The sequence below is a fragment of the Pristiophorus japonicus genome, chromosome 6 (assembly GCF_044704955.1).
Source record: "Pristiophorus japonicus isolate sPriJap1 chromosome 6, sPriJap1.hap1, whole genome shotgun sequence".
In the NCBI taxonomy this organism is placed as follows: Eukaryota; Metazoa; Chordata; class Chondrichthyes; family Pristiophoridae; genus Pristiophorus; species Pristiophorus japonicus.
In genome coordinates this window covers 193,254,671-193,278,557 of record NC_091982.1, presented here as the reverse complement: position 1 = coordinate 193,278,557, position 23,887 = coordinate 193,254,671, and the positions used below count along the sequence as shown (strand labels likewise).

The 23,887-nt window shown below is 45.9% G+C and overlaps 1 protein-coding gene across 3 annotated transcripts in view; it reads right to left on the bottom strand.

Annotated features, from left to right (window-relative positions):
* The window catches only part of tbl1xr1a (TBL1X/Y related 1a), a 213,089-nt gene that overhangs the window by 113,976 nt on the left and 75,226 nt on the right, over positions 1 to 23,887 (bottom strand). For 2 of the 3 annotated variants that reach the window (XM_070883509.1, XM_070883507.1), the window contains exon 2: positions 7,759 to 7,835. The exons of the other annotated variant lie outside the window; for it this stretch is intronic. The gene's annotated coding sequence lies outside the window, so the exon portion shown is untranslated. The remainder of the gene's footprint in view (positions 1 to 7,758; positions 7,836 to 23,887) is intronic. 3 annotated transcript variants of the gene reach the window in all.

Below are 23,887 nucleotides of genomic sequence, written 5' to 3'. Positions count from 1 at the left end.
AATTAACAGTAATGAAGAAAGCAATGGCACTAAAGAGTGACAAATTCCCAGGACCAGATGGTTTTCATCCCAGGATTTTAAAGGAAATAGGACACTGCAAATGTCCTAACTATGATCTTTCAAAGTTCTCTCAATTCAGGAACCCATCCTTTAGATTAGAAAATTGCACATGTCACTCTGCTATTTAAGAAAGGTGAGGGGGAAACCAGGGAATTCTGAACCGGTTAACCAAACATCTGTTGTTGGGAAATTACTAGAGTCTATAATTAAGGATGGAGTAACTGAACACCATGAAAATTTTCAACTGATCAGAAAGAGCATGGATTTGTCATGGGTCATCATAGGCAATCCCCCGAATCGAGGAAGACTTGCTTCCACTCTAAAAGTGAGTTTTTAGGTGACTGAACAGTCCAATACAGGAACCACAGTCTCTGTCACAGACAGTCGTCATGCCTGATGAACTAAAGCAGTGAGCAAGGGAATGTCTATGAATGTTACTTACATGGACTTCTAGAAGGCATTCGATAAAGTTCCTCATTAGAGATTGTTAGCTAAAGTTGAAGCTCATGAAATTGAGGGCAAATTATTGACCTGGTTAGGAGATTGGCTGAGTGGCAGCAAAGAGTAAAAAGACTAGCATTTATATAGCGCCTTTCACGAACACCGGACGTCTCAAAGCGCTTTACAGCCAATGAAGTAAGGATAATGGGCAAGTACTATAATCGGCAGGAACAAGTTGTGGCATCCCACAGGGTTCTGTGTTGGAGCCTCAAATATTCACTGTATTTTTTAATGATTTAGATGACAGGATAGAGAGCCACATATCATAGTTTTGTTTATTGGTGCAATGGGTGTATGGTGTTGTCTGAATTCCGCAGTGGTACTGCCAGTCTCCGGGCATAACTCTGGCGCAGACCCAGGTACATCAGGTCCCTGCCATTTTTGCGAGTTTCCTCAGTAACGAGCGGGAGAGCTTCTCGCCCAGTGGTGGGCAGTATATGGCCTACAGGTTCATTCTATCCGGCTCACTGGGCGGGGCAGAAATAGAACGCGAACCGGAGCTCGAGCTGCATATTAGTCCGAGTCGACTCATGGCTGCTCATCTCGATGACTCTTTAAATAAAGAAAGAGACCAGTGCTGCGTCTTTCCTCTCCCGGTACCCAGAGTACTGCGGCAGGGTACAATCTTAGACACGTAGTGGATCCCAGAGCACAAGGACTCCAGGTAATGGCATGCGATTGTACTTCAGGCCTAACAAAGCCTCCTGATTTTGTTTTGTACATAAATATGGCATAATAGCCGAGCATTGTTGGAAGATTTCTGTGACATGGACAAATGTCTTACAAAATTGATAAGACTTTGTGCTCCCACACAAGACTGTAATGACTTGCCAACTTGTCACAGCGATAGATTCCACCACATTTCTACAATAATTAGCGTCCAAATTGGAAAAATAGGTTTTCTTAATAAATCTTATCCTATTACTTGCTCTTAATACAGGTGCAGCGTCAAGGAGCCGGAGTTCCGGGATCCGGACCGATCGGTGGCAGAGTCTTCCGGAATTCGTAAAATGTTCCGCTGCCTCAGGGCCTCCTCGCCGCCCGACATAAAAACTTAGAAAATAGGAGCAGGAGCAGGCCATTTGGCCCTTCGAGCCTGCACCACTATTTAATAAGATCATGGCTGATCATTCACCTCAGTACCCCTTTCCTGCTTTCTCTCCATACCCCTTGATCCCTTTAGCCGTAAGGGCCATATCTAACTCCCTCTTGAATATATCCAATGAACTGGCATCAACAACTCTCTGCGGTAGAGAATTCCACAGGTGAACAACTCTCTGACTGAAGTTTCTCCTCATCTCAGTCCTAAATGGCTTACCCCTTATCCTTAGACTGTGTCCCCTGGTTCTGGATTTCCCCACCTTCGGGAATATTCTTCCTGCATCCAACCTGTCCAGTCCCGTCAGAATTTTATATGTTTCTATGAGATCCCCTCTCATCCTTCTAAACTCCAGTGAATACAGGCCTAGTCGATCCAGTTTCTCCTCATATGACAGTCCTGCCATCCCGGGAATCAGTCTGATGAACCTTTGCTGCACTCCCTCAATAGCAAGAACATCCTTCCTCAGATTAGGAGACCAAAACTGAACACAATATTCCAGGTGTGGCCTCACCAAGGCCCTGTACAACTACTCCTATACTCAAATCCCCTTGCTATGAAGGCCAACATACTATTTGCCTTCTTCACCGCTTGCTGTACCGACGGCAACCTCCTTGGCGGGGTCCCGCCCAACGGTGACCTCCTCGGGAGGCCAGACGGCCCGAACACCTCCTCGGTGGGAATTCACCCCCCCCCCCCCCAAGCTCTGACGTTCCGAGGGTTCCGGATTTTAGGCGCTGTACCTGTAGTTGACAGTAGACATACTTCAATCCACTTTAGGAATATTTGGAACAAGAGGAGCTTCAAATGTTTTGTAACAATCTCTTAATGTTCTCTGGAAATTCATTTAGAAATTCACTGCACTCTTCCATTTTAGAGATTGTGTTTTACTGAGCTGAAATACGCATAATTAATAGCTTTCAGTCCAAATCAGAAACCAAAAACAAAACAATCACATCAGTGTCATACCTTCACAGTTTGCATGGTCTTACACTCATTTCATCAACTCCACAGAACTGTAACGTTCCCTCCGCTTTCAAATCCCTTCTCAAAAAACTCTAACCACACTTTTGTTCGCTCCCCCTAATTACTGTTCAGTATCCTTTTGATGGCAGAGCACTCAGCTATCTTGGTCTTACTTTCTGGAACTTCTCCCCTAATCCCCTGGAAGCATTATCTAGATTATTGAGATTTCTTCTGTGCCTTTTGAGCAATCTTAGCCAACAGGTATTGCGTGACCTTTCCAACCAAATGACATTTTTAAGCAGTCCCACTGACTAGTGATCATGTGATTATTCTAATATAACTGCTTGCTACCATTTACATTTCATAAAAGTTTAAAGACAGTAATTATGAAAGGTATTTTCTGGGCATGCTCAACACATTACATAGTTGCTACTTCCTCAACCCCCAAGCATAATCAAACCCAACATGCTGCAGTCAACATTGTACATGGTTGAATGTCCTTTAACCTTGGTGTAATGTGCTCTTATCTATCTCCTCTATTGCTATAGGTTGAGTGTGTTAGGTTTGTAATCATGGAACCAGTACTTACCCATTCCATTAAGCTCCACGGTTATAATGATTATGAAGCAATTCTACACTTACTGAGGAGTACAGGCAAATACTTGCAACTGTTTGGCTCTATGCCTGCGAGGGAGATACACTAAGAGGGTGGGAGCATGGTCTGGATCATTCATTACATTAGCAGAGTCTTGTCTTGCTTCAAATCATAAAATCTATAGATTATGGGCCAAAAATCGCAGTCTCTATGGGCATGTACGATGTGCGCACGCACCCGTATAGGCCCCACAAGTGCCAGTTCTCGGCGCGCGATGCACACGCGCAGCAATCCGACACTTGCAAACTGTCAAAATGTCTCGACAGTTCCAACGCATCCCTGGAAGAAGGGCCCTCGTGGGCGGAGGTTTGGGCTATTTGCCCAATGAATGTCCTTAAAACTCTCACGCCTGGTAAAAGCAAGTGTAAGGCCTGCTTTTACCAGTATAGGAGTTTTAAAAGATAGAAAAAGTAAAATAATCAATAATATTTATATTAAAAACCCTGTCCATTAAGGCAAGTTTATTTTTATCCCTATTAAAGCATATTTATAAAACTTCAAAAAATATATATTTTTGTCTAAAGCATTTAAATTCAATTTCAATTAATTTTAAATATGTGAAGTGTTTTTCTTGTTTATTTAAAATGTGTGTGTTTTTGGGGGTACCTCCATTCCGTTTGTACGGAGATTACCATTACTGGGAATGGGGATACGCCATTTTCATTGTTTGTGCCGGCCCACGTGATCTCAGGCTGCACATACACTCCTGGAATACTTTGACCCCTTCGCTGGACTGCACAGCTCGGCCTCAGAGTGCAAATCTACGTGACTGCCAGGTACTTTCATTTTTTTAAATTTGGCCGGAGGCATCTGCCAACAGGAAGCCTGCGACCGCAATTTCTGGGCCTATATATTTTCACAATCCCAATTATGAATTTAAAATAGAGCACTTAGCTCCTTTATGAAAAGGACTTTTTTTGCCTATGTTTACGGGGAGATAGATAACATGGAAACCCATCCAGAGATAGCTATCGGTTTCAGGAGAAAGCAGCCAGCCGGTTTCCTACAGTGGAGCCAAATGCATATACTTGCAAGTTAATTGAATCAACACTTCTCTTGGATTCGAGATGATGATGCTTGCATTACTGTACCAGTGTCAAGATATCGGTTTGAGAACAGCCTAGCTAATTGATATGCAAGTCATGTTTCAAAAGCAATCAACCTACCAGAAAACCAGAAGTCTGAAATCTATGAGTGGTAAAAATAGTAACATGATTGCCTATTGCAAAAGAACTGCTTTGATTGGAGATGTTGCCAGCCAGCTAACCTGAAATTCCCTTGCTTCAGCTTTTTGTTTCCGCACTATAATAATGAGACAAGAATCTGGGAGAAAAGCAGCCAATGTTGTGTTAATCATAGAAACATAAAAAATAGATGCAGGAGTAGGCCATTCGGCCCTTCGAGCCTGCACCACCATTCAATAAAATCATGGCTGATCATTCACCTCAGTACCCCTTTCCTGCTTTCTCACCATACCCCTTGATCCCGTTAGCCCTAAGGGCCATATCCAACTTCCTCTTGAATATATCCAATGAACTGGCATCAACAACTCTCTGCGGTAGGGAATTCCACATGGAAACCCGTCTAGAGATAGCTATGGGTTTCAGGTCTATGTGAAAAGGTTTTGAATTAAAATTTCAAACACTTATTTGTGAGAATAGTTTTTTTTTTAAATTGTAAATCAAACATTGTTTTGCTGATTATTTCTTCTGCTTCTATATTCTATAATTATAAATCTTGCAAATAAATTTGACTACTGGTATTAGCTTGAATGATAGTTTGATGGTGGTTTCCTATTTTGAAATGGACAGGAAGGCACAGTGGGCAGGCTATGCATCCTCCAGTGCAAAATATCACAGTAAACAGGCAAATGTCGATCTTGTGAATGTTACTCCCTTTCAAAAGGCACACATAACCTAAGTTTCAAATCATGACCGATGCAGGCCTGCCTGTGAAACTGCATTGCTGAGGACAGACAGTCAGGCGGGCACTCAACCGATAGCAATAGGGGAAGATAGATAATACAGGTTGAACCTCTCTTATCCGGCACCACCCCTCGTCCGGAACCATTCCCAGCCACCGGGTGGCGCATGCGCAGAACGCGACCCGTCAAAATCCTACTCACCAATATGATCTTTCTCCTCGAACAGCTGCCTCCTGGAACTCTTGCAGCCACAGTCCTCAGGCCGGCTGCTCCTCCCCACAGCGCTCCCTCCGGGGGGTCGGGCCAACTCTGCGGGGCCCGCCGACTTTTCTCAGCCCCCTACACACTGATTGGCTGGAACGACAGTCAGTCTATCGGCGCACATACACACTGACCGCAGCAGCATCCCAGCAACGGCACTTAAAGGCATAGTCCACGCAAGCCTCCCCTCATCCAGCAATATCCCTCATTCGGGACAGGCCAGGTCCCGAGGGTGCCGGATAAGGGAGATTCGACCTGTAGCATATTACACCAAGATTAAAGGATATTGAGCCATGCACAATGTTGACCGATGCATGTTGGGATTGATATGTTAGGAAGGTTTGGTAATCATCAATGAAAAGTGAACATGCCCAGAAAATACCTTTCATAATTACCCTACATTAGGGGATTTTGATGTTTTACTGTTTTTCCAACACAGGGTATAGCATCACGAGCTGTTGTTTAGTTGCTCATTGTAACTTTTACTTCTGGCCAATTCCTTTGCTGCACTGAAGTAAATTAAATACTCAGCGCCAGTGTGTTTGGAATAGCATTTGCAACTGTTACGTACAGTGTACCCCTCATCATCATAGGCAGTCCCTCGAACGAGGATGACTTGCTTCCACGGCAAAAAAAAGGATGAGTTCAGAGGTGTTTCGAATGAAGAACCCGAACTACATCTTCAAGGGTGGAAGATGCCTGTGCGTGGATTTTTTTTTTTAAAAACGTGTGATGGCTGTTACACACCAGCCACCAAACGGGCATGACTGGTCTTGGTCCAGTGGCAAGGATCCCCAAGACAACTGGAGACCTGCTCTGTGTACAGTGTACACGTGCCATGAGGAAGATCTGTGGGACACCAGGAACTCTGCGATTTAAAGCATCCAAAACCTTCAAATCCAAATACTTCTACTTTTGTTTTAAATTACACGAGAGCACAAGAGTTGGTGCTCTAAAAATGTCAGTACTCCAGCAATTGTATTGCTGTTGCACGTAGGTATCACAATGCAAAACATTACCAATAATCAAGAAAGAAACACCCAAGTTCCAAGTTCTCTGATCTATCTATTAAAAATCTAATTTCTGCGCACACTTGCCGTTTACAAAACCTTGCTTTCTGTTCTCAACTTTTTCCATTATATAGTGTTTAGAATGAAAACTGCCTATGTAAACTTGCTGCACTGTAATTGCACCCTTCTGCCAGTAATGGCTTTTTAGAGCTTCAGTTCTGCATCTCTTAGCTCTTCAACCTGTACTGCACAGAAACTCCCTTGTTCCAACCACTGCTAGTTCTCTGATGCCCAAATTGCTGAGTATTGTTATTTAATGATAAATATAAAATCGATGTATTATTTAAAATTAAAGACAGAATGTAAAGTGGAGACTGAATTCCATCTTACTCAGATACTTGAAGACTAAACTTTATCGTGATTTCTTGTGTGCAGCATCACAGAAGATTGACTAGTAAAGTAATAAAATTGAAATGCAATAACAGAGTACTGCAAGCTGATCTGACTATTCTGTAGTTGACTCTAAAATGTATACAGTTGTCAAATTTCATCAATAACCACTAACACTATTTCTTAATGTTTCAAAGTTAGAATAAAAGAACCCTGTTTCTTTTCATACTTGGCTTCTTACAAGAAAGCACTGATGATTCAATTTTCCCCAATGTTGCTATATTTTTGAAAGCAGTTATTATTTAAAAACAAGAATGTGACATACCAAAAAATTACTATAGCCTTGTTTTGTTGACCAGCACTTCAATAAATTATTCAAGCAGCAAAACTTTTGGTCACAACAAAAGTCAAAGCTGTTATTTCATATGTATTAAAGTAGTTGATCCTTATTACGTACTTAAAATAGTTTAAATGCTCAAGACTCTGTCACCAAGAGAGGTGGGTTGGTTAATGGTGGCAAAAAGTACAATATTTATGAATTATTCCTTATAAGGTTTCACTGCAGCGGTTTTAAAAAAAACATATTAAAGCAAAGATAGTTGTATTACATTTTTAATGGAGAGTCTACAATCCTAAACAAAAAGATAAGACTAAAGATGAAGACCAAAGACACTCTAGGCTCCAGTTTCAGATTTTGGTTAATTTTTTCAATCTGGACACTATTTCATGATGAACATCCCAATCAAATTAGGGTCAACAAACCACCAGCTTTTGGCTTCAAAACCATGACACTACAGTTCTTTAAATTAGCTCACACATGTTCTCAATGATCACTTTATGGTGTGCTATTGCAATAGCTATTGTAAAGAAGTTGTGCAAAATACTAACTTACTAGATTCAATCGCTGAGAGTGCAAAATCTCAGGTCCAGCAAAGGGTGTAATGTCAGTATTCTGAAATTTTGCAGCACCTGTATAAAGATAAAAGAATGTTTATAAATATGACAATCTAAAAATAAACTTTTACCTTTGGATCTCTGGACCAGGGCTACTATTTAATACAGGGCATGAAAATGCTCTGCCTATTACCCCAAAAAGTTGTAATGGAACAAATTTCAGCCATTGAATTGCTTACAGCGCTACCAGTGCCTCATGGTATTGCATCTCAAAGGGCCCAAGTTTCCACAAGAAAAAAAACGGGCGCCCCTCCGAGCTGGGCGCCCGTTTTTCGCGCCTAAAAAAATCCTCGGTAGTCTGCACCTACTTACAGATCCTCTGGCCCTTGGCGCAGTCAGCACGAGCTGTGGGGGGGCGGAGCCAGGTTCCGGCGCTGAAAACAGTGCCGGGACCTCTGCACATGCGCGCTACAGTCGGCACGCAAGTGCAGTAGCTCCAGGCGCCGAACTGTGTGGGAGGGGCCCGAAGCACGCAGCCCCTAGCCCTGGCCCAATGGCCTCCTCCCACGGCCAGCTCCTGCTCCCCGCCTGACCAGACCCGACACTCGCTCCCGCCACCCCCGCCCGCCAACCAGACCCGACACCCCCCCGACGACCCGAGACTTGACACCCGCCGCGCGCTCCTGTTCCCCGACCGGCTCTCTCTCTCTCTCTCCCTCTCTCTCTCCCTCTCTCTCTCCCTCTCTCTCTCCCTCTCCTGCTCAATGGCACGAACGGCTGCAGAATTCTCCCTGGCTGAAGCACTTTCACACAGGTAGGAAGATGGTTTATTTAATCTTTTCGTGGCTTATAAATGTTTATTCAGGTTGGATTTATTTGTATAATATTTCTAGAAGTATAAATAAGGATTTATTGTCGAATTTAATGAGTTCCCTTCCCTTTCCCTCCCCCCCTCCTCGTTCTGGACGCCTAATTTATAACCTGCGCCTGATTTTTTAATGTGTAGAACAGGTTTTTTCAGTTCTACAAAAATCTTCACTGGCTCCATTCTACTTTAGTTTGGAGTACATTTTCACTGTGGAAACTTTCAAATCAGGCGTCAGTGGCCGGACACGCCCCCTTTTGAAGAAAAAATTCTGTTCTAAACTAGAACTGTTCAACCTGACTAGAACTGCAGAAAAAAAAATGTGGAGAATTGCGATTTCTAAAATAGTCCGTTCTCCACGAGTTGCTCCTAAAAATCAGGCGCAAATCATGTGGAAACTTGAGCCCATTGAGTCAGCATCTTGACGATGGGAGAAAATAAGGAGCTGGAGGGAAGAAAAAAACCTCTCTCTAACCCTTCCTTAGGTGTAAATTGCAAATGTCATGCATCATGACAAATGGTATACAGCAGACAAAATATAAACACTATGTGCACATTTTAACAGCAATATAAAATGCATCCTATAATTAATGGTGGAAAACAATTTTATTCGAATTAAAACATATGAATTAAAGCTAGTTATTTTATTTCTGCTAATATATTTTTCAAGCTTAAAATAGGGATAGCAGGGCGCAATAAATATTTTTCTATATTCGTATTAATAATTCAAACACCTACTGGTTCAAACCAATATAAAGATAAGTTAACAATAAATAAGTACTTAATTCTACTGGGTGAGGGAGAAACATGCCGATACTATTTCTGGAAGTGTAAGATATTGCAAGAGGGATAGCACACATTGCAGGGCTTTCCTACAGCCTACAGGAGATCCCACACTCAAATCCAGGCCACACGAGACTTTTGCCCATAATTCTCGATAGTAGAAATCTATTTGGCAGGCTCATATTTGTTTTTAATAGCTGAGGCCTATGAAATTTGTTATCAACCTCTAAAGCACTACATCTAACACAGAACTGTTTTTTTTCAGATCCTTTATACATTCTGGAACCAACTTAAAATGTGCAATTCAACTGTTTTTTTTATTAAGCAGTTGAAAATCATATCTATCTTAAAGATCTTACACCTGCATGTATTTTCTTTCTCTGCCTCTTCCTGGTATCGTTTTCGTCGCAGTTTGTGTTGGCTTTTTACATTATAAATTTCTATATTCACATTTACAATGCAAACGCCCGTGTAAACTTGTGACTCAATCTGCAATCTTGCAATTGGATTCCAACAATTCTCTCAAAATGCTTTCTGAAAAATAAATTCACTGCCATTCTTTTTCTCAGTAACTGAAATCCATATCATCCAAAATAAATACGCATCTGTTTTACAATAATAAGATTACATTTATAGTGACACCACAAGTCCCAGCCTGAATGGAGATGATTGGGGGAGTTACCCAATCAGGCCTGGAAATAAGTAACTTGGATCGATTTTACATTTTGCTGGAGAAATAACCTTGCTGTACTCAGGAGACTTAGTTTACTGTAGTTTTAGTCGTGAGTTCTAAATTAAAACAAACCCCAGCTCCAACTCCTTGGTTAACACAGTGGTGTCAATATTCATCCAAATAAATATATCCATTGAATGAATTGCCTTTTAATGCCTTCATTAAAAGTTTTTTTTAAAGACCATAGCCTCTCCCACAAAGCCGAGGCTTGGACTTGATATGCTTGCCAAAATCTGTGATGCTTTGATCTAAATTTAGAATGTGCTGTCTGAAATGTGCAATGTGCCTGCTTTCCCAGGATACATCAGTAACATACAGTTCAATATACTGAGGATTTTTTTCCTTTAGCTTTTAACAATTTTTTTTAATTATTTGAGGAAAAAGTTCAAAATTCATATTTCCTTTTTAAAAGGAGAGCTTATGCAAGAGAGTGGGAGTGAGTGGAGGGGAGAAAGATTGTACCTTTCCTCGTGTAATGTTACATGGATGGGTGAATGGGAGTCTTCAGAGCAAATGAAAGGTTACAGTTGAAGTGAGTGGCAGTAAAACAAGGTGGAAAGGAAGATAATAGCAGTTGAGCAGATAGTTCAAAGGGAAGCAGTAGCAGTAGTGATGGCAAAGAGGGTGCGGTAGGAAGGGGGAATGCATGGAGATGATGAAAGGGAAAGGGTGCGTGGGAGGGGTGGAGAGAAGCACGAGCAATTGGGGAAAGGAATAGGAAGGCAGTTGCTGAGGGCCATATTTTCCCTGCAACCCCCAGCCCAAATACAGTCTGCCGCTGTTAAGAGCTCCTTTGCCTGCTGCACCACCAACTCAAAAGTAAAGGAGAGGTAAAGGCAAAGAGTTAAGCAGAGAGAGAAGAGAGACACAAATGAAGATGGTGGTAGAGAAACACCAACATGGAGACAACAGAGATAGGCAAGAGACTATGGCCCCAAGTTTCGAGCCGCGCCTAGAACGGCGCAGTCCTGACCTGGACGCCCGTTTTTCGCGCCACAAAGTGCGCCTAAAAAAACCCTCCGTATTCTCCACCTCCCTGCAGGTCCTCTGGCCCTCAGCGCGGCGCAGCAGGAGCTGTAGGGGGTCGGAGCCAGGTCCCTGCGCTGAAAACAGTGTCGGGACCTCTGCACATGCGCGCTACAGTGGGCACGCAAGTGCAGTAGCTCCAGGCGCCCGAAACTGTGTGGGAGGGGCCCGAAGCACGCAGCCCCTAGCCCTGGCTGAATGGCCTCACTGGGGCTGCGTGAATAAGGCTCCTCCCACGGCCAGCTCCTGCTTCCTCCCGACTCCCGCTCCTGCTTCACGCCGCCCCCCCCTCCCCCCCAGACCGGACCCAACTGCCGCTCCCGCTCCCCCCCGACTCGACTCCCGCCCCCGGACTGGATCCGACCTGACCCCCCCCCCCCCCCCACCCCACCTCCTACCCGACCCAACGCCACCTACCTGTAAATCTGGTGCTGGGGACGGGCCCTGCCCGAAGTCTCGGGCCCGGCCCGTTCAGCCTTCGGTCCGCTGCCTGAAAGGCCTGCCTGAAGAACTTTCACACAGGTAGGAACATGGTTTATTCAATCTTTTCTTTGCTTATACATTTTTATTCAGGTTGGATTTATTTGTTTAATATTTGTATAAGTATAACTAAGGATTTATTGTAGAATTTAATGACTTCCGCCGCCTAATTTGTAACCTGCGCCTGATTTTTTAATGTGTAGACAAGGTTTTTTCAAGCGTACAAAAATCTTCACTTACTCCATTCTAAGTTAGTTTGGAGTAAGTTTTCACTCACGAAACTTTGAAATCAGGCGTAAGTGGCCGGACACGCCCCCTTTTGAAAAAAATATTCTGTTCCAAAGTGAAACTGTTCTAACTGACTAGAACTGGAGCAAACTAAATGACGAGAATTCCGATTTCTAAGATACTCCGTTCTACACCAGTTGCTCTTAAAAATCAGGAGCAAATCATGTGGAAACTTGGGGCCTATATTTTATGACTTACCATGTACAATGCCACAGCAGATCGACTAGTAGTATATTAAAAATATTACCTCGGCATGCACTCCGTATCAACACTTCCCATAAATAGTCCCATGTCCATGTTTATAATGGAAACTGCCGATGTAAACTTATCATACTGTAATTACACCCTCTCTCACTAGCGGAGACTGCAGCACTGCCAAAAGTGTACATAGGCCATTTCTGTTACAAATGTGGACATAGGAAATTAGAACAGATTTATAAAAAGGACAAAAAGTTTGCCTTTAAAATGGCGACTAATCAGGTCTGCTAGCACTGATCAATCATCCTCTAACCCTGCTTCCCCTGAAGACTACACTTAGTCTCGACACATCCCATGCAATGTCACAGGAGATCAATTAGTAGAAAATGTAAAATATTCTTTCTACCCCCCCCCCCTCCCCCCATCATATTAGCTGGAAAATAAAGCTGAGAGTTTTCTATACTTTAAAAGTAATTTCACTTTCTACTTATTTTCCTAGCTCTGAACACATCTACCAATTGGGACTCTATCTTGGCACAAGGTCAGCTATGGGGTTCAGCAGCAAACTGCTCAAGAGAGCTGTGCAGTGAATAAAACATCCTTTTCATCACTCTAGATGCCAAAGACTTCAAAACTGCATGTATAATATTCACTATGCTTGCATTGATGCAAAGTGGTTTTGAGTGCCTTTCAAAGGAAAGGTGGTATTATAACTACTGACTGCACTAAAGCCCTTTGGTGTGAGGCCCACTCCAAAAAGCCAGTTTAACAATTTGAGTTCACAATGAAACTCCTGCCTCTGATCCACACTCACACACACGAAGATCTTGAGTTTTCACAAAATTGGCTTTCAGCCATTTAATTGCACCATAGCAGTGTTTACATTCTGGGATTATTAGGACTTGAGTATTTCTTTCTACTGGAGGATGTTGCAACAAAAGATTATAAACGGTTGCTGATTTTACACCGCAAAATTATAGTCTACGTTTCCGTTGATACAAACAATTACAGCATTATTCGAAAAAGGTCAAAAGTGATTTTGAAGTTACTGTAGTGCAGTTTGAATCCAGATAGGTCCACAGTAACAATGTAAATGGGTTATGAGAGACATGACATTATAAACATAAACAGTACTCGGCACTTTCTCACACGGGGAAAATACTGATCAAATTCAAATTACATACATAGAAACATCGAAATTTACAGCGCAGAGGGAGGTCATTTCGGCCCATCGTGTCCGTGCCGGACGACAAAGAGCCACGTGGCCCTCGGTCAAGAGCCCTGAAGGTTATAGATAAACCTATGAACAATGGCGGAAAGGTAAAGAGCACCCAGTCCAACCAGTCCCCCCACAAAACTGCCACACCCCTTATACTGAAACATTCTACACTCCACCTCAACCGGAGCCATGCGATCTCCTGGGAAAGGCAAAAACCAGATTAAAAACCCAAGCCAATTAGGGGGAAAAAATCTGGGAAAATTCCTCTCCAATCCATCCAGGTGATCAAAACTAGTCCAGATCACTCTGGTCGTATTCAATTCCCTGCGGTACTTACCATCGTATCTATGCCAGCCAACGAAAGGCAATCCAGCCTAATCCCACTTTGCAGCTCTAGGTCCGTAACCCTGCAAGTTACGGCACTTCAAGTGCCCATCCAAGCACTTTTTAAATGTGGTGAGGGTTTCTGCATCCACCACCCTTCCAGGCAGCGAGTTCCAGACCCTCACAACCCTCTGCGTGAAGAAGCATCCCCTCAAATCACCTCTAAACTTTCCACCAACCACTTTAAAACTATGCCCCCTCGTAATTGGCCCCTCCACCAAAGGAAATAGCCCTTGCTATCCACTATATTCAGGCCCCTCAAAATGCTACACACCTCAATGAGGTCTCCTCTCAGCCTCCTCTGTTCCAATGAGAACAAATCCAGCCTATCCGATCTGCTCTCATAGCTAAGATTCTCTATTCCAGACAGCATCCTCGTAAATCTCCTCTGCACCCTCTCTAGTGCAATCACATCCTTCCTATATTATGGCATGCAGTATTCCAGCTGTGGCCTAACCAGAGTATTATACAATTTAAGCATAACCTCCCTGCTCTTGTATTCTATGCCTCAGCCAGTAAAGGCAAGCATTCCATATGCCTTCTTAACCACCTGGCCTGCTACTTTCAAGGATCTGTGGACAAGCACTCCAAGGTCCCTTTGTTCATCTACACTATTAAGTGGCCTACCACTTAGTGTATACCCTTTCTTTATTAGCCCTTCCAAAGTACATCACCTCACACTTCTCCGAATTTACCCCTTATTTACTCCGAATTTACATTTGCCACTGCTCTGCCCACCTGACCTGTAGATTGATATCCTCCTGCAGTCCATGACTTTCCTCTTCATTTCCAACCACAGCCAATTTTAGTGTCATCTGCAAACTTCTTAATCATACTCCCTATATTCAAATCTTGCTTGGGGAGTCAGCTTCCCCCAAAAGTTTGTCACCATCCTCCGCCTGCTCCACGACGACATGCAAGCCGTGATCCTGACCAACGGATCCATCAGACTCAATCCAGGTCTGGACCGGGGTCAAGCAGGGCTGAGTCATCGCGCCAACCATCTTCTCAATTCAAATCTAAATCATTGATGTATACCACAAAAAGCAAGGGACCCAGTACTGAGCCCTGCGGAACCCCACTGGAAAGAACCTTCCAGTCACAAAAACATCCATCAGCCATTACCCTTTGCTTCCCATCTCCAAGCCAATTTTCGATCCAACAGGCTTTAACCTTCGTGACCAGTCTACCATGTGGGACCTTATCAAAACTTTGCTAAAGTCCATATACACTACATCGTACGCACTACCCTCATCGATCCTCCTGGTTACCTCCTCAAAAAAATTCAATCAGGTTAGTCAAACACGATCTTTCCTTAAAAAAATCTGTGCTAACTGTCCCTAATTAATCCTTGCCTTTCTAAATGTAGATTTATCCTGTCTTTCAGGATTTTTTCCAATAATTTTCCCACCACTGAGGTTAAGCTGACAGGCCTGTAATTACTCGACCTATTCCTTTCTCCCTTCATAAACAAGGGGGCCACATTAGCAGTCCTCCAGCACCATGCCCAAATCCAAAGAGGACAGGAAAATGATGGTCAAGGCCTCTGCTATTTCCTCTTTTACTTCGCTCAACAGCCTGGGATGCATTTCATCCGGGCCTGGGGATTTATCTACTTTTAAAGCTGCTAAACCCCTGAATACCCCCTCTCTCACTATGTTTATTTCATCCAGAATTTCACACTCCCCCTCGATAGCAGTATCAGCATTGCCCCTTTCTTTTGTGAAAACAGACGCAAAGTATTCATTAAGAACCATACCAACATCTTCCGCTTCCATACAAAGATTACCCTCATGGTCTCTAATAGGCCCTACCCTTTCTTTCATTACCCTCTTGCTCTTAATATAGTTGTAGAACATCTTTGGGTTTTCCTTAATTTTACTAGCCAAGAATTTTTCATGCTATCTCTTAGCATTCCTAATATCCTTTTTAATTTCATCTCTGAACTTTCTATATTCCTCCAAAGATTCTATAGTATTTAGCCGCTGGTATATGGCACAAGCTTCCCTGTGTTTCTTTATCCTCCCCTGTGAGTCCCTAGACATCCAGGGGGCTCTAGAATTGTTATTCCCACCTTTTTTCTTTAAGGGCACATACTAAACAAAGTCCTCTTAAAGCCAGCAAGTTTTGCAGTCAAAATCAAAATAACTAGCAAAAAACAACTGTATAATAAGCTAAGTCATAGCTCTTAAAGGATTACAAAACTTAGTTTTCATTGTTACTGCATGTCTGGATATACCAAATTTAATCCCATGTTCCATGAATCTCATCAAAGTCACAAATTACATCCTTTGTGACGTTGACAAAGGTAAACTATCCCTCTTCCTCCTTCTTGACTTGTCTGCAGCTTTTTACAAGGTTGGCCACTTCATTCTCCTCCATCACCTTTTCACCGTCGTCAAGCTGGGTGGGACTGTACTTGCTTAGTTCCATTATCTATCTAATCATAGCCAGAAAATCACCTGCAATGGGCTCTCTTCCCGCTTCTGCATCGTTACCTCTGGTGTCCCCCTAGGATCTATCCTTAGCACCCTCCTATTTCTCATCCACATGTTGCCCCTTGGCGATATCATCCGGAAACACAGCGTCAGTTTCCACAAGTACACGGACGACACTCAGCGTACTCTACCTCACTCCCACTTCTCTCAACACCTCCACGACCTGTAAATTGTCAGACTGCTCGTCAGACATCCAGTACTGGATGAACAGAAATTTTCTCCATTTACATAGTGGGAAGACCAAAGCCATTGTTTTCAGATCTCGCTCCAAATTCCCTTCCCCAGCCACTGACTCCATCACTTTTCCCAACATCTGTCTGAGGCGGAACCAGACTGTTCGCAAACTTGGGTGTCATATTTGACCCTGAAATGAGCTTCCGACCAAATATTCGCAGCATAACCAAAAGCAGCTATTTCCACCTCCGTAACATTGTCCGTCTCAACTCATCCACTGCTGAAACCCTCATCCATCCCTTTGCTATTTCTAGACTTGACTATTCCAATGCCTCCCACGTTATACCCTACATAAACTTGAGGTCATCCAAAACTCAGCTGCCCATGTCCTAACTCGCACCAAGTCCCGTTCACCCATCACCCCTGTGCTCACTGACCTACATTGAGTTGTTGCTTAATCGGGAACCAATTAAAAATTCTCATCTTTGCTTTCAAATCCCTCCATGGCCTCGCTCCTCCTTACCTCTATAACACCCCCCCCCCCCCCCCCCCCGCAAAAAAGAGATATCTGCATTCCTCTAATTCTGCCCTCGAGTATCTCTGATTACAATCGCTTAACCACTGGTGGTTATGCCTTCTGTTGCCTAGGTCCTAAACTCTGGAATTCTCTCCATAAACCTCTCCGTCTTTCTACCTCTCGTTCCTCCTTTAAGTCGTTCATTAAAATCTACCTCTTTGACCAAGCTTTTGGTCCACTGCCCTTATTTCTTCTTAAGTGGCTTGGTGACAAATTCTTTGTCTTATAATTCTCCTGTGAAGTGCCGTGGGACATTTTACTATGTTAAAGGCGCTATATAAATACAAGTTGTTGCTGTTGTTGAATTTATATAATACTCTCCAGAATAAATTCCAAATTACGTACCTTAAAAGAATGTCATTCTCGCAATACAGGACTGAGATACTATTTGAGCAAGTTAAATGAGAGAGAGAGAGAGACAAGTTCTAAAATATTTTGGAAATGTACCTATGCAAAGCGATAGAATTTAAAATAATCTATAAAGTAAAATAGTGGATTCAAATAGGTTGGACCTCTCTGGTCCAGTATTCTCTGGTCCAGAAATAGCCGTGATTTGGCTTCGGCATCGGTTTCCTGCGCTTCGGCTTCGGCATCGGTTTCCTGCGCTTCCTGGCTCTCATTGATCAGTGCGCAACTGCCGCTTTTGCATGCGTGGCGTCCCGATTTCCGGCACTTCAGTGAGGTGGTTGGGCAAAGAAAGGGAAGGGCAAGCAGCTGACTGAGGCGCCGAAGCTGGGCCTGAGGGAAAGGGAGGGTTTATAAAGAGAGAGCACCAAACCAGCACGTTAATTAACTAATGTGGCTGGGAGATTTCTACACGGAGAGAGCGAGCGAGGCCAGAGTTTTGCCGCCTGAGCCGAGGGTGGCGGAGGGGTTCAGGAGCCTGGGCGCTGTCTACAGGTACCGGTATGCCTAGGCTTGGTGAGACCTCCCGTGGTTTAGAAAATTCTCTGTCCCAGCACCAGTCAGGTCTCGAGGGAGCCGCACCAAGGAGGTCCAACCTGTACTTAGGACTTTCAAAAACCAGTCAGACTCCAGACTGGGGGCAAGTTGAATTACTAGAGAATCAAGCTTTCGTTGGCCTTTTCAAGTTGGCCTTGTCTTACGTTCTTATTCTCCAAATCATTACTAATCCAAAATCTCTAGCCTTTCATTCTGTTGGCTAGACCAGATTCTTACACTACATCCCAAGAACAAAGTACAGGTATAAAGTCGCGAAACCAGAAACCTCTGGACCGAGGCCATTCCGTTTTTTTGTTTTTTCCGGATTTCAGAGAAGAAAATCCGAAGTCCCGAATCCGGCAACCTCGTGGATGATTTTCGGGTATTTCCGCATTTCGGGGACAATCCGACTTCCCGAATCCGGAAACCCGTGTGCCTAGTTTCAGGTATTTCCAGATTTCGGAGACAATCTGACGTCCCAAATCCGGAAACCCTTGGGATGACTTTCGTGTATTTCTGGATTCCGGAGCATTAAATCCGACGGCCCGAATCCGGCAACCTCGAGGCCGGGTTAGGCCGCGTCTTTTTATTGATTTATGTTTGAAAAGGGTATGAACAGCTTTTCGTGAAATATTTCCGGATTCCGGACAACGACTCTTGCAATCTGCACAATGTCCAGTTTTAGGACAATTCTGGTTTTTAGAATTCCAGATTCGGCACATTGTACCTGTATTATAAATTATCACACTACTTTGTAATCTGTGAATTATTATTTTGGACTGACAGCAACTTTACCAAGTAAATGAAAAATTGAAAAAGGATGCAAGATGTATGTATACTAACAGTATTGACAATTTTATTCTGCAGAAATGCTTCTGACTTATATTAAGCCACAAATAATCAGGAATCCGAAGGTAATGTAGACTCCCTAACAGTTGCTATGACAGTAGTAGAGCAATGAACTATTTACAAACCACCAGATTTAATGCATATGATTGAACTTCAGGATTTTTTTCCAAATAGAATCACAATAAGCAGACATAGTCATAATATTTAATTGCCAAATACGGAACTAGAAATAGCACATTTTTGTTTTCCAAACAGCAAAATACTCACGTTAGCAAGTTATCAATAAATCCTAGATGATCAAATCAGTTGGTCAGTAGTTTCACAACTAAAGACAGCACTTTTTATTGAGACCAACATGCAGTTTATTTACCCACTCTGTGTGCATATCAATACTCGATAGGATCAAAGTTTTGAGTGTATTTATTTTCACATTAAAAATATTTTCTATTTTCACAAGAGGCTCAGCTTCCAAAAATATTCATGTGAAACTCTCCAGCTACTTGAAGTACACCAGGAAATGATGACTGATTGACTATTTTAAATTTACTGCAAAAATATGCAACTCCCATCTTTGCAATTATATAGTGTCACAAGATTCTAACTTACATTAAACAACTTTTGTGAAGTGGCAAATAAGACTCGCGTTTGCCTTCAAAAAAATTGTACTAAAGAACTTGAAAGAGTAAATAAAACAGATTATAGTGTTGCCTACCTTCCTAGAAACTTATGGGGAAAAAAAATCACATACACGCTGTGCACGCACTCCACCCATAGTATGGCATCCATGTTAAGTGAATGGCAGTGTCATACAAGTTGAATTTTAGAGCATGGCAAAAACAGCTTGATAAATATATTTGCATAGTTCAACCAAGGACACCGACAGCATGGCTTCTTACTGTTCAAACATGAATCGGTTAGGAACAAAATGCTTCATGTGTAGTCCTCAAAAATTTAAATTCAGCAGCTGTTAAGAGGAAAGTTTGATTCCTACTCGTTAAGAAACAATTCTAACCCCCCCCCCCCCCATCATTTTTACCCATTTTTAGGTTCAAAGACTTCTAGGTCAGGAATAGCATGGATCAGATATCCAATTATGCTGATACAGAAATAAATAACAGAAAAATGCAACATTCTAGCATATTTCCTGACCAATCTTCTACATCCTTTCCCAAACATACTCAAAATCAGCAGCTGGTGCTGGAAAGCAGCCGATTGTTAACACACACAGCTTCATTACTCAGTGTGCATACAATGTTTATACATATCAATATTGTACAGCTGAATCTTTTATCAATGACATTCATTTTAGTTCCTTCTTTTCCGAACACAAATCAAAGAGAAACGTGGCAAGTTTCAAAATTGGAACAATGAAAGATTCTTTCCCTCCACACCCCAGACTTTTTCTCTCCTCTGTAACGGCTGAATCTTGCTGAGAGGTATTGTTCCATAGGCATAAACAGCCCTCCAAAACAAAGGAGCAGTGGAAGGAGGATTTAAGGAGGCAGTTGGCAGTGAAAAAAAATCTCGCTGGTAGATTTGATCTTCAAAATGTTTCTGGAGTAGTGGATGTTTTTTGCAGACGAGGACAAGCTAAATGTGCAGCTAAACCAGTTGTGTGTCAGATTCAAGGGGAAAAAGATGTGGATCATACCAGGACAAACAACAAAGATGGGAAAGAGTAACGGTTTTGCTGGGTCAAGAGCATCAGGGGTGGAGGTGAGAGAGCAATTGAGCAGAAGTATCGTGGCGAATGGAAGACCAAAGGCTAGACATGTGAAAGTTTGAAAGTGCAGTTGTAAGTAACTTGGGCAAGAGATTGTTTTCCAAGGGGGTGGTGTGTAGGGGTGGGTGCATGCGGGCGCGCAGGTGCGGGTAATGAGGCCACCGGAGATAGCATTGTCGAGGGGATGGTTGTGAATATGGGAAGGAGTGTTTATATGGAGGCAGAGATTTAGGGGATGCCAATGAAATCAGTGGGAGGGCACAATGAGTCGAGACGGACATTGAAAACACCGAGGATGAGGAATCACTCAGTGCAGAGGCAAAAGGAGAAAAGGAGGGAGCATATCTTTGGGAGAAACTCTAGATGGGGCTGGGGTAGGGGTAGAGAATGAGGATGTTCAAGCAGAGACAGAATTCGGGAGTCCGAGAGGCCAGGAGTCCGAGAGGCCCGGAGTCCGTGGGGCCCGGAGGCCCGGAGTCCGAGAGGCCCGGAGGCCAGGAGTCCGAGAGGCCCGGAGGCCAGGAGTCCGAGAGGCCCGGAGGCCAGGAGTCCGAGAGGCCCGGAGGCCCGGAGGCCAGGAGTCCGAGAGGCCCGGAGGCCAGGAGTCCGAGAGGCCCGGAGGCCAGGAGTCCGAGAGGCCCGGAGGCCAGGAGTCCGAGAGGCCCGGAGGCCAGGAGTCCGAGAGGCCAGGAGTCCGAGAGGCCCGGAGGCCAGGAGTCCGAGAGGCCCGGAGGCCAGGAGTCCGAGAGGCCCGGAGTCCGAGAGGCCCGGAGGCCAGGAGTCCGAGAGGCCCGGAGGCCAGGAGTCCGAGAGGCCCGGAGGCCCGGAGGCCAGGAGTCCGAGAGGCCCGGAGGCCAGGAGTCCGAGAGGCCCGGAGGCCAGGAGTCCGAGAGGCCCGGAGGCCCGGAGGCCAGGAGTCCGAGAGGCCCGGAGTCCGAGAGGCCAGGAGTCCGAGAGGCCAGGAGTCCGAGAGGCCCGGAGGCCGGGAGTCCGAGAGGCCCGGAGTCCGAGAGGCCAGGAGTCCGAGAGGCCAGGAGTCCGAGAGGCCAGGAGTCCGAGAGGCCCGGAGGCCAGGAGTCCGAGAGGCCCGGAGGCCAGGAGTCCGAGAGGCCCGGAGTCCGAGAGGCCAGGAGTCCGAGAGGCCCGGAGGCCCGGAGTCCGAGAGGCCCGGAGTCCGAGAGGCCCGGAGTCCGAGAGGCCCGGAGTCCGAGAGGCCCGGAGTCCGAGAGGCCAGGAGTCCGAGAGGCCAGGAGTCCGAGAGGCCCGGAGGCCAGGAGTCCGAGAGGCCCGGAGGCCAGGAGTCCGAGAGGCCCGGAGGCCAGGAGTCCGAGAGGCCCGGAGGCCAGGAGTCCGAGAGGCCCGGAGGCCAGGAGTCCGAGAGGCCCGGAGGCCAGGAGTCCGAGAGGCCCGGAGGCCAGGAGTCCGAGAGGCCCGGAGGCCAGGAGTCCGAGAGGCCCGGAGGCCAGGAGTCCGAGAGGCCCGGAGGCCAGGAGTCCGAGAGGCCCGGAGGCCAGGAGTCCGAGAGGCCCGGAGGCCAGGAGTCCGAGAGGCCCGGAGGCCAGGAGTCCGAGAGGCCCGGAGGCCAGGAGTCCGAGAGGCCCGGAGGCCAGGAGTCCGAGAGGCCCGGAGGCCAGGAGTCCGAGAGGCCCGGAGGCCAGGAGTCCGAGAGGCCCGGAGGCCAGGAGTCCGAGAGGCCCGGAGGCCAGGAGTCCGAGAGGCCCGGAGGCCAGGAGTCCGAGAGGCCCGGAGGCCAGGAGTCCGAGAGGCCCGGAGGCCAGGAGTCCGAGAGGCCCGGAGGCCAGGAGTCCGAGAGGCCCGGAGGCCAGGAGTCCGAGAGGCCCGGAGGCCAGGAGTCCGAGAGGCCCGGAGGCCAGGAGTCCGAGAGGCCCGGAGGCCAGGAGTCCGAGAGGCCCGGAGGCCAGGAGTCCGAGAGGCCCGGAGGCCAGGAGTCCGAGAGGCCCGGAGGCCAGGAGTCCGAGAGGCCCGGAGGCCAGGAGTCCGAGAGGCCCGGAGGCCAGGAGTCCGAGAGGCCCGGAGGCCAGGAGTCCGAGAGGCCCGGAGGCCAGGAGTCCGAGAGGCCCGGAGGCCAGGAGTCCGAGAGGCCCGGAGGCCAGGAGTCCGAGAGGCCCGGAGGCCAGGAGTCCGAGAGGCCCGGAGGCCAGGAGTCCGAGAGGCCCGGAGGCCAGGAGTCCGAGAGGCCCGGAGGCCAGGAGTCCGAGAGGCCCGGAGTCCGAGAGGCCCGGAGTCCGGGAGGCCCGGAGTCCGGGTGGCCCGGAGTCCGGGAGGCCCGGAGTCCGAGAGGCCCGGAGTCCGAGAGGCCCGGAGGCCCAGAGTCCGAGGAGTCGGAGGCCCGGAGGTCGGCAAGGAGTTTACTTCTGGCGAGGAGCTCACAGCCCTCGTCCAGGCAGGTAAGTGATTGGCTGTTTGATTGGTAAGTATTTCTCTTTCTCTTTTATAATGAGATAAATCTAATTAGAGGGATGGCAGGGCAGCTGAGTTCTCTGGAGTGCATATCCTGCGGCATGTGGGAAGTCCGTGCGGCCTCGGCAACCATGTGAGGAGGTGTCTGCAGCTTCAACTACTCGAGCTCCACTTTTCGGAGCTTGAGCAGCAGCTGGAGTCAATACAGTGCATCCGCGAGGCTGAGAGCTACGTGGATACGTTTCAGGAGGTGGTCACCCCGCAGCTTAAAACCATGCAGGTCGAGGGGAAGTGGGTGAACACCAGACGGAAGAAGAATGCTAGGCAGGTAGTGCAGGAGTTCCCCTGTGACTCCATCTCGCTTTCCAACCAATATTCTCTTCTGAGCACCGACTGGTGAGGGCGATGGTGCCTCTGGGGAGTGCATCCAGATTCAAAAAGAATAAAAGAGCTGTAGTGGTAGGGGATTCAATAGTTTGGGGAATAAAGGGGCGTTTGTGCAGCCGTAGACGTGACTCCAGGATGGTATGCTGCCTCTGTGGCCAGGGTCAAGGATGTCACAGAGCGACATCCTTCTAGGGAGGGGGGGGGGGTGCGGGGCAAGAGTGTAAACAGCCAGAAATCGTGGTCCATATCGGGACCAATGACATAGGTAGAAAGAGGGATGAGATCCTGCAGGCAGAATTTAGGGAGTTAGGAGATAAATTAAAAGGGCAGGACCTCAAAGGTAGTAATCTCCGGGTTACTACCGGTGACACGTACAAATGAGTAAAAGAATAGAAGGATAGAGAGGATGAACGCATGGTTGAAGAGTTAATGCAGAAGGGAGGGCTTTAAATTCCTGAGGCATTGGGACCACTTCAGGGTGAGATGGGACCTGTATAAACCGGACGGGTTGCACCTCAACAGCGCCGGGACCAATATCCTCACGGGGAGTTTTACTAGTGCTGTTGGGGAGAGTTTAAAC